Source organism: Rousettus aegyptiacus, unplaced genomic scaffold, assembly GCF_014176215.1.
Source record: "Rousettus aegyptiacus isolate mRouAeg1 unplaced genomic scaffold, mRouAeg1.p scaffold_m13_p_1, whole genome shotgun sequence".
Taxonomy (NCBI): Eukaryota; Metazoa; Chordata; class Mammalia; order Chiroptera; family Pteropodidae; genus Rousettus; species Rousettus aegyptiacus.
Genome location: NW_023416284.1, coordinates 92631981 through 92648570, shown reverse-complemented (window position 1 = coordinate 92648570; position 16590 = coordinate 92631981). Strand labels below are relative to the sequence as shown.

The 16590-nt window shown below is 35.1% G+C and overlaps 1 protein-coding gene across 2 annotated transcripts in view; it reads left to right on the top strand.

Moving 5' to 3' along the window:
• ILRUN (inflammation and lipid regulator with UBA-like and NBR1-like domains) overlaps positions 1-16590 on the top strand; it is an 87593-nt gene that overhangs the window by 36601 nt on the left and 34402 nt on the right. The gene's annotated exons all lie outside the window — the stretch shown is intronic.

Here is a 16590-nt window from a genome sequence, read left to right as displayed (position 1 = left end):
GTGTTGCTCACCAAGTCTGCCAAATTATGTAACAGGGCATGGCCTCTTTTAAACAGTCACTCCATGTAGGTAAATGACTTGAATTTAATGACTAGTTGGTTCAGTCCAGTGCTGTCCCTTTTACACTCGTATTTTAGTTAAAATTTAGTGAAGTGTATGAGATATATCTTGCATTCTAAACAGTGGTTTCGTAATGTTGCTGTTTTATGTAATCTGGTAGACACTGTAAGAATACAGAAGGCAACCTTTGTTCATATAGTCTCTAGACATGTCATGTGAAAAAGATAACACACAAAATGTACATACTTCTCTCAACCTGAAGACCTGTCAAGCTACTAATACCTCTCATACCTTCTCTTTATTGCCAGATTTTTCTGAACAAAGTGATCTATACTCACCATCTCTTTCTGTTTTCTATTTATTCTTCAACCCAGTCTGTTCTTTACCCACTTCAGTGAAACGTTTATCAGTGACTAAAGCAGTTTCCAAATCTAACAGTTTTCACACACTAACTGACCCTCTGTCATTTGGCACCATACTCCAAATGTTTTTTGAAGTATGTACCTTCCTAGGGTCACATAATACCTCTCTCATTTCTCTTCTTCCTCTGAATGTTCTTTGTCTGTCTAGTCTCATCTTTGTCTTGGGATTACTAGATTCTGAGCTGGGCTCTGTTCATGCTCAGTGACCTCATCCACCTAAATGGCTTCAGCTGTCACCAGTACAACATACATAGTGATGCTCAGATTCATAGCTGTGGCTGCAAACTTGGAGTGCTAAACCTGTTATAACTGCTTATGGACAGACCACCTGGATATTCTGTAGATTTCTGAATTTTAACATCTCTCGGGCAAAACATATTTTTCTTTTTAGTACCCTAGTGAGATGATCAGGCCAGAAACCTTGGAATTGTCATCTTTTGTTCTGTCTTCTCTTTGCTCACAGATCAATTCCTGTCGGTCCCACTATATTCCATGTCTTGGAAATCCAAAGAAAAATAAATAATACTTGCCTTCACGGAGCTCTTGACCAGCAGGGACCTTGAGAGTTATTTGAAGGGGTCTTATAATTAATGTTCTCATATATGCTTTTGCAGACAGCGGAAACTAGTTTTACAGCCTTAAGAATTTTTAATGTTAGAAAAGGTATCTTATAGTGCTTATGTGATAACATTCTTTGCCTAAAGCCTTCGTGCCTGCTGTAATAGAGCCAAACTCCTTGGCATGAGGTTTAAAGCTCCTCACACTCTGGCCTGTCCTTGTTTTCACTGTCATCCTCAGTCTCTATCTTACTCGCCTGCAGCCATTCCCCAAGACCACTTGCTTTAACTTCTCCATGCCCTTGATCATGTTGTTCCCATTGCCTGAAATACCTTTTTCCTTCTAATAACTCCCCCTCATTCTCAGGACACTGAAGTCACCTTTTCTTTTTCCTTCCTTTCCCCTTTCTTACTCTTCCCACCTACCCCAAGGAAATTCATCTCTCGCTTTTCATCAAATCATGCACATGCTTGTTAATATACTTAACACATAACAGTATTTTAGGTGTTTGTTTACTTATCCTTTCCTCCTACTAGACTGTAAAGTACTTGTTGAATAACAAGTGAACATGTAATCAGGTAATAGAATGCAGAGAGATTATTTGTCCTTTCTCTTCTGGACTCTGTTTTCAGGCCACCTCTCCTAAGAATCTTCTTACCTGCACAGTCAAAGTAGCTTCTCCTACTGCTGAGCTCCATTGTATTATCTCTTTCCCTCTCTCTCCTTTGTCTCTCTTTGGCACTTTACCTCTTACTATCTAGTTAATGAATGTTTCCTATCACCTTTAAAATTTAAGATGATATATGTCTCATTTATTTTTATAACTCTGCAAAAGGCTGAGCCTAGTGCAAAGCAGAGACTGGCTATTCAATAGATTTTTTTTTTTTTGAACAAACGTCAGCATTTTAAGGGCAGAGGAAGAAAACACACATGACTTTTTAAAAAATCTTTTTGATGCAGAGATACTGCTTCTTAGTATTCTCCAGGGTTTAAGAGCTCTAGTCTTGTTTTTTTGTATGTGTTTTTAGTGTTAAATTAAAAATAATTATCAGTATGCGAGATATTAAATTCATACTTCTAACATCCGTCTCAAATTCTAGAAGTAGGTAGAGTATAAATATATTAGCTTTGGAGGTAGAAAAGTTTTTAAAGCCTTACTCGGTCATGTAGTCTGAGTTGTTTCTCAGGACTTTGTGAAATCTAAAACCTTTAAGGGATCTTAATAATTTATTCGATTCCATGACTTCCACTTCTTTTTTTAATGCCAGTTTATTTATTTATTTTTTCATACTGTATACACATAATTCTTTTTAACATTTCATTTTTTTGTTTTCCCCTCTCCCCAACTTCTACTTCTTAATCAGTAGAACCCTTTCCTTTATAAAAGCATATATGAATGCCCCATCCAAAACAAGGGAAAAGATAAAAATTAGACTGGTTTTGTTGACTTGAAATCCTCCTTGGCCCAAGTGTCCTTGCTCCCTGACTGAAATGACCTCTAAGGCTCTGTGGAGTATAGTTTGTAAACTCTGTATCTGCTATCATAAAGAATTTAATTCCTTTTTACAAACTGTATTTCATTGACTCCAGATTACTGTTGATTATAAAACACATCCTTATAGAGATGTTAAATGACTGGCAGATAATGTATATAATATACACAAAACCACAACTATGAACATGTGAAAAAAAAGTGCCAAGTTAACCATGATTGACTCTTCTCTGTTTCTCTTGCCCCTCATTTTAGCTCGTTAGCTCGTTGAGGTTAGTGTAGTGGTAAGAATTTGAAATGTAGGTCTCGGTTGCCTGGGCATAAACTTGGACAAGTTAGCTAACTTCTCTGTACCTCATCTTTCTGTCTTAACACCAGAACTTGTTTTTTTTGTTTTGTTTGTTTTGGTCTGGTTTTGGCGGTGTGGTCTCTTCTATAGTCTTTAAATAGTCTTCTCTAGAAAGAACCCAGTTCTTATTTATGTAATAATACTTATGTTGTTTCAGCTCATTTCTCTTCCTTAAAAGGAATTTTTGCTATATTTAATAATTTACAAAGTAGGTTCCCTTCACCCATTTTAGATTGGTTGTGCTCTCAGTCTCTCAATGGGGATGTTGTGTAAATAGTTGTTCATTATGTGGGGCATATTTATGACTGTTGGCCCTCTCTCACTAAATACCTGTAACTTCACATATTCATCTTTGTAGCCAACCATATCCCCCACTACACATGTTTTCAAGTGTAAACATTTTTTCTTTCCATGAACTTTTCCTTCTTCGATTAAAACAATCTGTTGTTTAATACCTACTGTTTGTCAGGCACCTGTGTTGGGCCTCTTGCATATAAGTTACCTTATGAAAGAAGTATTAGGTACATTTCATGAATGAGGAAACTGAAGACCTGAGATAATGAATGATTTGTCTAAGGTTCAGTAAAAGTTATAAACTAGCTATAATTTATAGTTACAATTAACAAAAGTAGTTTTCTGATTTTTGTCATTAATTTGGTCCTCATTACTATACAGGGTTCATAAGGAAACTTTGGCTTCAAGGTGTTGGTACTTATTAGGGTTTAGGGAGGGAGGCCTCCATTTCCGGAGTGAGTGAGAATGAGGGCGGGGTTGAGATTGGTGGGGCAACACTTAGGTAGTTGGGTAAATATCAGTGTTCCCCCCAAATATCAGTGTTCCCCCAAGGAGTTCTTGCCTGCTAGGAGATACACAGTTCCTATAGGACAGTTGGCTCTTGGGAAGGAGTAAGAGCATGAGTGGTTGTTCCCATGTTAGCCTTGGTACGGACAGTAACATACCTCCTTTCTTGCTAGGATAGTGCCCTCCTCCAGGCACTATAGGATAGATTTACCCCTGCACTGTGATCATTCCTTATAAATCAGAGGAATCCTCTTTGTGAAGGAAACTGTCAAGTGATACTCTGGTGATGAAGGGTTCCCCTCTGAAGTAGCTCTTGATAAAAAGTTCACATGGGTTCCTAAGGACATTTCACATGTAGATTAAATACTTGTACATTATTCATTTAGTTTCTCAGAGGTTAGAAACTAAACTTCCTTTATTACGCTCCCAAACAATAATATGTCCCACACATTAAGAAAGTTATTGGGTACTCTATATAAACCACACTGTTTATTTCCTAAAACCTTCATAATTTTAACATACATCATTGGTTTAATTAGTACTTTCTTTGTGGGGGAAGGGTAGAGCCATTATCATATGAAATGAACACATTAGATTATATACTGTATTTTAATAAAAAATAAAAAATAAAAACCAGGAAAAAAGTAAGACTTTTAATGGAGGAGATACATTTCCCCTTTACAAAAAAAAGTGTTTACATATATACTGAATATTATTTCAAATGAGAAACTCTTAAGGTTTTACTGAGTTGTTGTGTGGTGGGAATTTGTAGTAAATGCCACTGAATCAGACCTGAGCATATTTCTTATAAATAAGAAAGCAAACATAATTGCTTTCTATTCAAATCATGTTGAATACCTAATTTATTGGTTTGATATGTGTGATAAAACTGCTGAAAAACGTGTGATTATTTTGTAATCATGATTAATGTCTAAATCAATGTGTAGGGCTTTTAAGCTGTATCTGATACCTTAGTTTTTCTGTTGCAGTTTGTATTCCTTAATTACAGCTTAGAATGTGGCCATTACTTTATTTTTAGAAACCTGCCATTAGTCTTGTAGTTAAAAGTGCAAATTGTTGAAGAGGATATCTTCTTACTGAAAAGCAAAAGCATTCTGTTCCTGTAATGAGCTTTGACACTAGCCACATAATGTTCTAGTGGGTTTTTCCTTGGAAAGTCAAAGAGATTTGTCACTTATTTAGTTCATTCAATAATCTTTATCTTGAAAAAAAAATGCGCTTTTTTAAAGAAAGCTCTCTTTATTTTTTGGCTTTTATCTTTAAAGAGCTTGTATTTTCCTTTCTTTACAAAGAGAATGCCAGTATTAGACATTAGACTGCAGGAAGGAATGCTGTGAGCCTGTTAACATCTGGATTTTGCTTTGTAGTGATCAGTGTCCTTCCAGTTTCCTCTTACAATTTTTAAGAGCTTTGCTTGTACTTTGTTTTGAGATGGTCTTGAAAACAATTTAATTCTAGAGTAAGTTAGGCTTTAGCTTATAGCCATTTCAAAGTCACTTTTTCTTAGAATATTTTCTAAAGTTTCTCTTTGTATTTAGAAATCAGAAGTGATTAAGAAAACAGCTCTTATTTCTGACTTAAGTCTTATTTGAGGATTTAAAAAAAATTTTAATAATATATTTTATTCAATTCAGTATAGCCAAAGTATTACCATTGCTACATGGGGCTAGTGGCCTGCTTTATTGAAAAGTACAGTTCTATAAACTCTAGCATGTTGTACCTTTTTGTTTTCTATAACAGATTGTCTAGAATTGGTGGCGTTCTTCTAAAGATTTTGCCAGTGAAAATTTTCAGGCAAGGAGGGTTCTCTTTTGGAGAGTTTTTATATGCTAAATTACTTTATTTTCATAGTTATAGATTTGTTCAGGGTTATCTATTTCCCTGGGATGACTTTGGGTAATTTCAAGGAATTGGTCCTTTTCACTAAATTGTTGAATTTATGTGTGTAGAGTTGTTTGTAGTATTCTTTATTATTTTAATGCCTCCTATGTCTGTAGTGATAATCCTCTTTTATTCTTTTTTTCCTTAATTTATTTACTTTTAATTCTTTAATATCACCACATGTTTGACCCCTTTTACCCCATCTACCTCCCCACTCCTCTCTACCCTTTGGTAACCACTAGTCTATTGTCCATGTCCATGAGTCTCTGTTTGTTTGTCCTTTTCATTTGTTGCTTTTAGGTTTATATCCCACATATAAGTGATATCATGTGGTTTTCAACTTTTCCTGTCTAGCTTATTTCACTTAGCGTGATTATCTCGAGGTCCATCCATGTCGCAAATGGCAGTATTTCACCTCTTCTTATGGCTGAGTAATATTCCATTGTATACATGTACCACAGCTTCTTTATTCAGTTATCTATCATAGGACGCTTCAGTTACTTCTCTGTCCTGGCCACCATGAATAATGCCGTTATGAACATTGGTGTGCAAATATCTTTTTGTATATGGGTTTTTAAGTCTTTGGGGTAAATACCCAGTAGAGGGATTGCTGGAGCGTACGGTAGATCAATTCTTAGTTTTTTGAGGAACCTCCATACTGTTTTTCATAGTGGCTGTACCAATTTGCAGTCCAACCGGCAGTGTATGAGGGTTCCTTTTCTTTGCATCTTCTCCAGCATTTGTTATTACTTGTCCTGTTGATTACAGCTATTCTAACAGGTGTGAGGTAACAGGTATCTCATTGTGGTTTTGATTTTCATTTCCCTAATAGCTGGCAATGTTGAGCATTTTTTAATATGTTTGTTGGCCATTTGTATGCCTTCTTGGGAGAAGTGTCTGTGCAGGTTCTCTGCCTATTTTTGATTGGATCATTTCATTTTTTGTTGTTACTGAGTTGTATGAGTTCTTTGTATATTTTGGATATTAGACCCTTATCAGAGGTATTGCTCGCAAATATATTTTCCTGTTCGGATGGTTGTCTCTTTACCTTATTGGTGGTTTCTTTTGCTGAGCAGAAGGTTTTTAGTTTGATGTAGTCCCATTGATTTATTTTTGCTTTTACTTTCCTTGCCTTTGAGGTCAAATTTCATAAAATCCTCTTTAAGTCCAAGATCCTTGAGTTTAGTTCCTATGTTTTCTTCTATGTATTTTATTGTTTCAGGCCTTATATTCAGGTCCTTAATCCATTTTGAGTTGATTTTGGTGTGTGGTGGTAGATATAACAGTTTAGTTGCATTCTTTTGTGGGTGGCCTTCCAGTTTTCCCAGCACCATTTATTAAGAGGCTTTCCTTTCTCCACTGTATGTTTTTGCCTTCTTTGTTGAAAATTATTTGCCCATATAAATACGGATTTACTTCTGGACTCTCGATTCCGTTCCACTGGTTTATGTGTCTGTTTTGCTGCCAATACCAATGCTGTTTTGATTACTGTCACTTTGTAGTATATTTTGAAGTCAGGCAGAGTGATGCCTCATTCTTTTTTCTCAGGACGGCTTTGGCAATTCGGGGGTCTTCCATACAAATCTGATGATTTTATGTTCTATTTCTTTAAAAAAATGCTGATGGGATTTTGATGGGGATTGCATTAAATCTGTATAATGCCTTGGAAATAAGGTTATTTTAACTGTGTTGATTCTAACAATCCAAAAACATGGAATATCTGTCCATTTCTTTGTATCTTCAATTTCTTTTCATGGGGTCTTAAAGTTTTAATTATATAGGTCCTTCACACATGTTTCTTAAGCTTTATTTGTAGGTATTTTATTCCTTTTGTTGCAATTGCAAAAGGAATTATTTTTTCCACCTCTTTTTCTGACACTTCATTATTAGAGTATAGGAAAGGTATGGATTTTTGAACATTGATTTTGTATCCAGAAACTTTACTGTATTTGCTTATTGTTTCTAGTAGTGTTCTTGTGGAATCTTTAGGGTTTTCTATATAGAGATTCATGTCATCCGCAAATAGTGACATTTGACTTCTTCATTTCCTATTTGGATGCCTTTTATATCTTTCTCTTGCCTGATTGCACTCTCTAGACCTCCAATGTTATATTGAATAACAGTGGGCAGCTTTCCTTGTTCCTGATCTTAGAGGGAAGGTTTTTTAGTTTTTCACTATTAAGTATAGTGTTGGCTGAGGGTTTTGTCGTATATGGCCTTTATTATTGCTAAGGTACTTTTCTTCTATACCGATTTTGTGAAGTGTTTTGATCATAAATGGATGCTGTATCTTGTCGAAGGCTTTTTCTGCATCTATTGATATGATCATATGATTCTTATTTTCTAATTTGTTTATATGGTGTATCACATGAATTAATTTGTGTATGGTGAACCATCCCTGTGCCTCCGGGATGAAGCCCACTTGATTGTGGTTTATAATCCTTTTAATATGTTGCTGTATTTGGTTCGCTAGTATCTTATTTAGGATTTTTGCATCTGTGTTCATAAGAGATAGTGGTCTCCAGTTTTCTTTTTTTGTGTTATCTTTACCAGGTTTTGGTATCAGGGTAATACTAGCCTCATAAAATAAGTTGGGAATTATTGCCTCCTCTTCGATTTTTTGGAAGAGTTTAAGGAGAATAGATAGTAAATCATCTTTGAATGTTTGGTAGAATTCACTGGTGAAGCCATCTGGTTCTGTCTTTTACATTTTGGTAGGTTTTTGATTATTGTTTCAATTTCTATATTGCTGATTGGTCTATTTAGATTTTCCAGTTCTTGCTTCAGTCTAGGAAGTTGGTATTTTTCTACCTTTGTACTGGTCCATTTCTTCTAAGTTATTAAATTTTGTGTTATATATTTTTTCATAATATTCTTGTATGATCCTTTGTATTTCTGCAGTGTGTCATAATTTCCCCTCTTTCATCCCTGATTTTGTTTATTCGTGTCCTTTCTCTTTTTTCTTTAGTGAGTCTAGCCAGGGATTTGTCAATTTTATTAACCTTCTCAAAGGACCAGCTCTTTGTTGCATTTATTTTTTCTATTTTTTTCAATTTCATTTATTTCTGCTCTAATTTTGATGATTTCTTTCCTTCTGCTGGCTTTAGGCTTCATTTGTTCTTCTTTTTCTAGTTTTTTAAGGTGAAGCGTTGTTTATTTGGGCACATTGTTTATTAGGTTGTTTATTTGGGCTCGTTTTTGTTTTTGGAAGTAGGCCTGTAATGATATGAACTTTCCTCTTAGGACCGCTTTTGCCATGTCCCAAAAGTTTTGATATGTTGTACTATCATTATCATTCATTTCTATGTATCTCTTGATCTCTCTTTTTATTTCTTCTCTGACCCAGTTATTCTTCAGTAGTATGTTGTTCAGTCTCCATGTATTTGTGGTTCTTCCTGCTTTTTTTGTAGTTGATCTCTTGTTTCAAAGCATTATGATCATAGAATATGGTTGTTATGATTTCAACCCTCTAATATTTGTTGAGGCTATCTCTGTGTCCCAGTATGTGGTCAGTCCTTGAGAATGTTCCATGTGCACTAGAGAAGAATGTATAAGCAGCTGTTTTGGGATGGAAAGCTCTGTAAATGTCAATTATGTCCATTTGGCCTAATGTATCATTTAAGGATGTGATTTCCTTATTGATTTTCTGTTTGGATGATCTGTCCATATCCGACAGTGGAGTATTTAGGTCCCCTACTACGATAGCATTTTGGTCTGTTTTTCCCTTTAGTTCTGTTACATATTTCAGGTCTCCTTGATTGGGAGCATGGAGATTGTTAAGTGTTATGTCTTCTTCGTGCATGATCCCCTTTATAATTATGAAGTGTTCCTCGGTATCTTTCTTTACCTTTTTTATTTTGAAGTCTATTTCGTTCAATATTAGTACCACTACCCCGATTTTCTCTGAATGCCATTTGCTTGAAATTTCGTTTTCCACCCTTTTACTTTGAGTCTACATTTGTCTTTGGAACTGAGATGTGTTTCCTGGATGCAGCAGATGGTTGGATTTTTTTTTTTTTTTATCTATTCTGCAACTCTGTGCCTTTTTATTGGTTAGTTCAGTCCATTTACATTTAAGGTGATTATTGAAATTTGAGTTTTTCCTATATAACCATTTTATGTTTTGCTTTCTGGTAGCTCAGTGTTTCCATTGCTTTCTTGTCTTTGTGTTTCTGTTTTTTAAATTTTGCTTGGCTTTTGTGGGTTTCCCCTCTGGTCCTTCTTGTTTTACATTATATACTTCAATTCTGAATCTTTGGTGTGTGGTTACCATTATGAATATGTATAGGATAGTTATATATATGTATAGTAATCCATCTGCGCGTGCCTTATCTCCATTCCTCTTTGTGAATTTGGATCTTTGAATCCTCCCCTTTTTAGTCATTGTTGTCTTAGTCTGTCGCTGTGTTTGCTGAACGTTCATTACTATCTTGCTATAGCAAATCTTTTATTGTTTAAGCTTATAAATATCCTGTTCTTGGTAAGGGTTACACTACTCTGCTTATATCTGCCTGCTAGTTGCTTTACTCCTAGTTATGTATTTTTTTGTCATTTTGTTTTAGGCAAGCTGACCCCTTTCAGTATTTCCTGTAATACAGACCTCATAGTGGAGAAATCCTTCAGTATTTGCATGTCTGGAAAGGTCTTATTTCTCCTTCATATCTAAAAGAGAGCTTTTCTGGATATATTTTTTGTGGCTGATAGTTCCTTTCATTTAATAGTTTGAATATTTGATTACACTCCTTTATGGCTTGTAAAGTTTGCTGAGAAGTCCAAGAATAATCTAATGGTCTTTCCTTTGTAGGTTACAGTCTTCTTTTCCCTGGCTACCCTGAGAATTCTTTGTCAGTGATTTTTGATAATTTTCATACAGTGTGTCTTGGAGTAGGCCTTTTTGGATTGAGATAATTGGATGTTCTGTTGACTTCAAGAATTCCAAGCTCCAGCTCCTTCCTTAGATTTGGAAAATTCTCGTCAAATGTTTGTCTGAAAATGCTTTCTAATCCCTGCTCTTTTTCCTTCCCTTTGAGAATGCCCATTATCCTTATATTTCCTCTCCTGATGGTATCAGCTATTTCTTGTATTTCTCTCATTATTTTTCATTCTTTGGCTTCTTTCTTCTTCTAATTTATTTCTAGATTTCTGTCTTCAAAGTCACTGATCCTTTCCTTCATTTGGTTGACTCTATTTTCCAGTCTTGCTTTTTCATTTTTCATTTCTTTCAGTGTGTTCTTCATCTCCAGAAGTTCTATTTGGTTCTTTTTGAGGGTTTCAGTTTCCTTGCTGAAGAACTCATTCTGCTCATCTTGTTGTTTTTTCAGTTCCTGAAATTGTTGATATGAATTATTTTGGATCTCACTGAAATTTTTCAGAAGTACCATCCTGAATTCTCTGTCATTTAAATCCCATATTTCTGTGTCTTTAAACTTATTTTCTGGAGATTTTTTTCTCTTTCTATATGAGCTGCCATGTCACCTTCGTTGTTCATGGTGTTTAATGGACTGTTTCTCTACCTGGGCATTAATAGAAGTGTATTCTGCCTTTTTTTTTTTTCCCTCCAGAAAGAAGTTTTATTTATAAAGGTCTCTCTTTAGCCTGTTGCAAAGAAGGTGTTTTTCTTTTGGATTCCAGTATGTGGCATCTTTGCCTCTTGGATCCCTGCTTTATATAAAGTTTTAATGCCCTTTTTTTTTTTCTCTGATATTCAGTCATGCTCCCTACTCTCAGTCTCAGGCCCTGTTAGTATTAGCAACAGTTTTGGTAGTGTTTGCTCAGACTGCTCTGGGGTTCGGTCTTGGAGAATACGGAAGGAGGAGCCCTCTGGGTTGAGAGATGGGGGCTGCCACTCAGCTTCACAGTTTTGCAACTGCGGCTGGTAATAATCAACTGTTGTTTCTCTGCCATCCCCATTTCTCTGCTTTCTGCCTGGTCCCTGGGCACTGCTGCTACATGGAGCTCACAGCTCTCCCAGGCAGGGCTGTTCAGAGAACCTATCACACCTTCTCCCTTTCCCCTCCTCCTGCAGGGAGCTCCAGCTGTCAGAGGCAGCTTCTTTGTTTCTCTCAGTCTACTGCAGGGAGGGTTCTGACCTGTGATAGTTTTTATATGCAGATCCCATGCTCAGACATGCTGGTGTGCAGTTTGGCTGTTTTTTTTAGATTTATTGTTCTTTCAAGGGAAGAGCTCGAGGACGTCTCTCACTTCACCATGTTTCTGATGTCTCTTTATTCTTGATATTTTGTGTCTCTTTTTTTCTTTAATAATCGTAATAGATTTCTTTGATTTTCTTGGTCTTTGTAAAGATCCACTGTTTATTTCATTGGTTTCATTGATTTTTCTCTAATTTTCTGTTTTTAATTACATAGATTTCTGCTCTTAATTTTATTCTATCCTTCTGCTTGATTGGGTTTGTGTATTTATTTAATGATTTCTTAAGATGGAAGCTGAGGTCATTGATTTAAGACTTCTTTTGTAATGTAGGTGTTTAATATTATTCTCTTAGTTTGTTAGGGCTGCTATAACAAACTATTATAGATTAGGTGGCTTGTAAGTGACATTAATGTGCTGGCATATTTGGTATCTAATGGGGGCCGCTTCCTACTTTATAGTCTACTGACTTCACTAACTTCTCTCTGTGTTCCTCACATAGTGGAAAGGGGCACAGGAGCCCTCTGGGGTCTTATTTATGAGAGCACTAATCCCATTCATGAGAGCTCTACCTTGACCTAATCACCTCCCAAAGGCCCCACCTCCAAATACAAACAAAACAGTGGGGATTAGGTTTCAGCCTAAGAATTTGGCAGTGGGAGGGGGCCACAAACAGTTTGGTCAGTAGCAACTATAAATTTCCCTCTAAGCACTGCTTTTAGCTGCATACCACAATTTTGAAATATTGTGTTTTAATTTTCATTAAGTTCAGAATCTTTTCTAATTTCCCTTGAGATTTCCTGTTTGACCCACAGATTATATAGAAGTGTGTTGTTAAATTTCCAGATGTTCGGTGATTTTTCTATTTTGTTTTAATAATTTCTAGTTTAACTCCATTATAGTCAGAGAATATATTTTGTATGATTTTGATTTTTTTTTAACTTGTAAAAGTGTTTATGACCCAGGAGATATTGTCTGTCTTGGTGAATATTTCATGTGTACCTCAAAAAAATGTGTATTTTCCTGATGTTGTGTGGAGTCTTTAAATGTTATTTAGATCCAGTTGGTTGATGCTGTTGTTCAGTTCTGTATCTGTATAGATTTATTTTTTGCAGGGAAATCTACTAATTCTATTACTGAGAAAGGAGTGTTGAAGACTCCAGCTTCAGTTTTGGATTTATCTATTTCTCCTTTTAGTTCTTTCAGTTTTTGGTTTGTGTATTTTGAAGCTCTGTTGTTAGATGTATACACATTTAGGATTATGTCTTTGAAGTGAATGACCTCTTTATTAGTATGTAATATCCTGCCTATTCCCTAGCAGTATTCTTCACTCTGTTGACCACTCTAGCTTTCTTTGATTAGCATTTGCATGATATGTTTTTTTCTAGCCTTTTACTTTAAACCTACCCATATCATTATATATGGAGTTTCTTGTAGACAGCATATAGTGGAGCCATTTTTTCCCATTCAATTTCTGACTTCTAAGCAGTGTATTTAGATTATTCATATTTAATATAATTATTGATATATTTGAATTTAGTTTGACCATATTATTTTTCTCTCTTTTCTCTTACTTGTGGTATATTACATCAGTTAAACTTATTAAATCATTAAACTTATTAGCTATTTATGATTAAATTATTTTAAAATATATTCTGATCGTCAAAGAAATATGATAGAAAATATAGAAAGCTTAAAGGAAAAATAAAACATTTGTTCTGCTATACAGATATAGATATTATTAATGTATGTATGCAAGTGCTAAAAGCAAAAAAGTTTGTTTTTCAAATTTTGCATTGTGCTCCATTTAGTTGTATAACCTACTTTTTTCCTACTCACTAATAGTTTAGAACCTTTTCCCCTTTTTACTTCAAAAAACCCCACAATTTTAAATAATTGTATACCATTCCATTCTATTGGAATATTATTAACCAAAATATTGTAGGTCATTCTTTCTTTTTGAGATAAAATTCACATAATAAGTCAATTATTTTAAAGTGTACAATTCAGTGGCATTTAATACATTCACAGTATTGTGCAACCATCATCTATTTAGTTCCAACATATTTTCACCCCCAGAGGAAACCCTATACCCATTAAACAGTCATTCCCCGGGGATTCCTCTAGCCCCTGGCAACCACTAATGTTTTGTCTCTATGGGTCAATAATTCTTTTTGCTGTGTTAGGGCAAGGTATATAAATAGTGATGAAATAATAAAATGTTTTAGACAGCCATCTCAAAAACAGAATCTGGGCTGCTTGCTAAGAGTGAACAAACCATACTTATTTGGCTCATTTATAGTTAAATTCTTAGATACTTTTTTTTTTTTTTATTAAAGAACAGTAGAGCAGCAGCATGAACTCTGAAGTCATAGCATCTGGGTTTGACTTTTAGCTTAACAGTATAATAGTAGTGTGTCTAGGAAATTATTTGATCTTTCAGTATTTTCACCTATAAAATAAGAAAAACAATACTTTCCTCATAGGGCTTTGAGGGAGTGCATGCAAAAGCTTTCAGAACAGCACTTGGCATGGTAACCACTGAATAAGTGTTAGATGTTTATTGTTATTATAAACATTCTTACTGTTATTATTAAAAGATTTAACTATATTGTGAAACCTTGTGCAACCTCAATTGTCAACTCGTCTTGTATGAATTTTATTAGTAAAGGTCCATGAGGTTTTTTTTGACTCAGGTATTCCAGTGATCTGTTTCTTCAGAGTCCTGATGGAATGGATATTCAGGGTGGAGTCAAAGATTCCAGGTCATAAAACCAGAAAGGTGTTGAATGCTTGTGTGGAGTAAGGCAGAAGAATATACAGCTTAGTGAGTACTGAAGATTACACAGAGAATCACAATTTACAGGAACAGAAACCTCTTCAGGAACCAGTATGGGCTAGAAAAGCCAGAACTATAATTGACATATTGTTGGAGGCTTAGTGTGAACAAGCCTGAAAGATAAAATTCCAGGGATGTACCCGTTCTTTTGTGAGCTTTACCTCAAGGATCTCTGTCAGATTCTTAAAATGAATGATATTGGCCAAAAATCCCCTAATGCTTTTCTGGCAGTGGGAGGGTAAAATTAGCTGTTTTGAAATAACCCAGAGAAATTTTGTTCTTAACAAGGCCTGCCTTCAGAAGAAATTATTTTACCAGAACCTAACCTGTTGTGGTTTTGTCAGAGCCTAACTGACCTTGGAAGAAGGGAAATAGCCAATTTCAGCTGACTCTAACCTTCCACATGGGGGCAGAGAAGTCATTTATAGCCGGCTCTAGTTTTCCACATAGATAAAGGGAAATAGTCATTTCCCAGCCCCCTTAGCCATCCTTTCCCCTCAAAAGGGGCAAAGAAACCTGAGAAGCACTGGTGAAGTTCACAGTCTAGGGGTACAGGCTTACCAAAAGACCAGGACCTAAAATAGGACTATACCCATCCCCTTATACCTTACTGCTACATTACTAAAGGGCTCTTTTCTGCAGTTCCTTTAAACAATATGTCAAGAACACCTTTTAACAAAAAATGACAAAAAAGTCAGAAGAGATTGAACAAGCATCAGAACCATAGTCAAGACATGGCAGGAGTGTTGGAATTATCAGACCAGGAATTTTTAAGAAGATCTATGACCAATATGTTTAGGACTTTAATGGAAAAAGTAGACAACATATAAGAACCAGATAGGTAATGAAAACAGAAAGAGATATTCTAAGTAAAAAGTTTTTAATGCTAGAGATCAAAAACTAACAGAAATGGAGAATGCTTTGATGGGTTAATTAGTAGATGGGACACAGCTGAAGAAAGAATTTCTGAGCTCGAGATATGTTAATAGACACTTTCAAAGCTGAAAAACAAAGTGAAAAAAGACTGAAAAAATGGAACAATATCCAAGAACTGTGGGACAACTACAAAAGATGTAACATATACATAATTGGGATACTAGAAGGAACAGAAGAAATATTTGAAACAACAGTGACAGAGAATTTCCCCCAAATTAATAGAAGACACCAAACCACAGATCTAGGAATCTAAGAAAACACCAAGCCAGATACATGCCTTAAAAACTACACATAGGCATATCATATTCATAATGTAGAAAATCAGAGGTAAAGAAAAAATCTTGAAACAAGTCAGAGGAAAAAAGCAGGTTACCAGTAGAGGAGCAAAGATGAGAATTACATATGACTTCTCAGAAACCCATATAAATAAGAAGATGGTGAAGTGAAATATTTAAAATGTTGAGAGAAAAACCCCCTACCGTCCTAGAATTCTGCACTCTACAAGGTTTTCTTTAGAAGTTGAGGAGAAATACTTTCTTAGACAACCTAACATTAAGAGAATTTGTTGCCAATAGATCTTCCTTGTAATAAATGTTAAAAGAAGTTCTTCAGAGAGAAAATGATATGTCAGAATTTGAATCCATACAAAAAAAAGTAGGGGGGAGCACATCGGAGAATGAGTAAGTGAAATGAAGATTAAAACTTTATTTTTCTTATTTTTGATGTTCTAACAGAGAACAATTTTTTCAAATAATAGCAACAACATATTTGATTATATATGCTCATATGTTTGTATATACATATGTATAAGTGAAGTGAATGACAGCACTGATACAAGGGACAGGAGGTAGAAATTAGGAATATTTTGCTACTATAAGATACTTTTACTACATATGAAGTGGTATAATGTCCTTTCAGACTTTACTTGGGATTAATCATAAATGTATATTGCAAACTGACAACTACTAAAAAAAAAGCATAATTGATATGCTAAGAAAGAGAAAATGGAATCATATAAGATCACATAAAACATTTAATTAAAACCATAAAAGGCAGAAAAATAGTGGAGGACAAAAATAGGAAC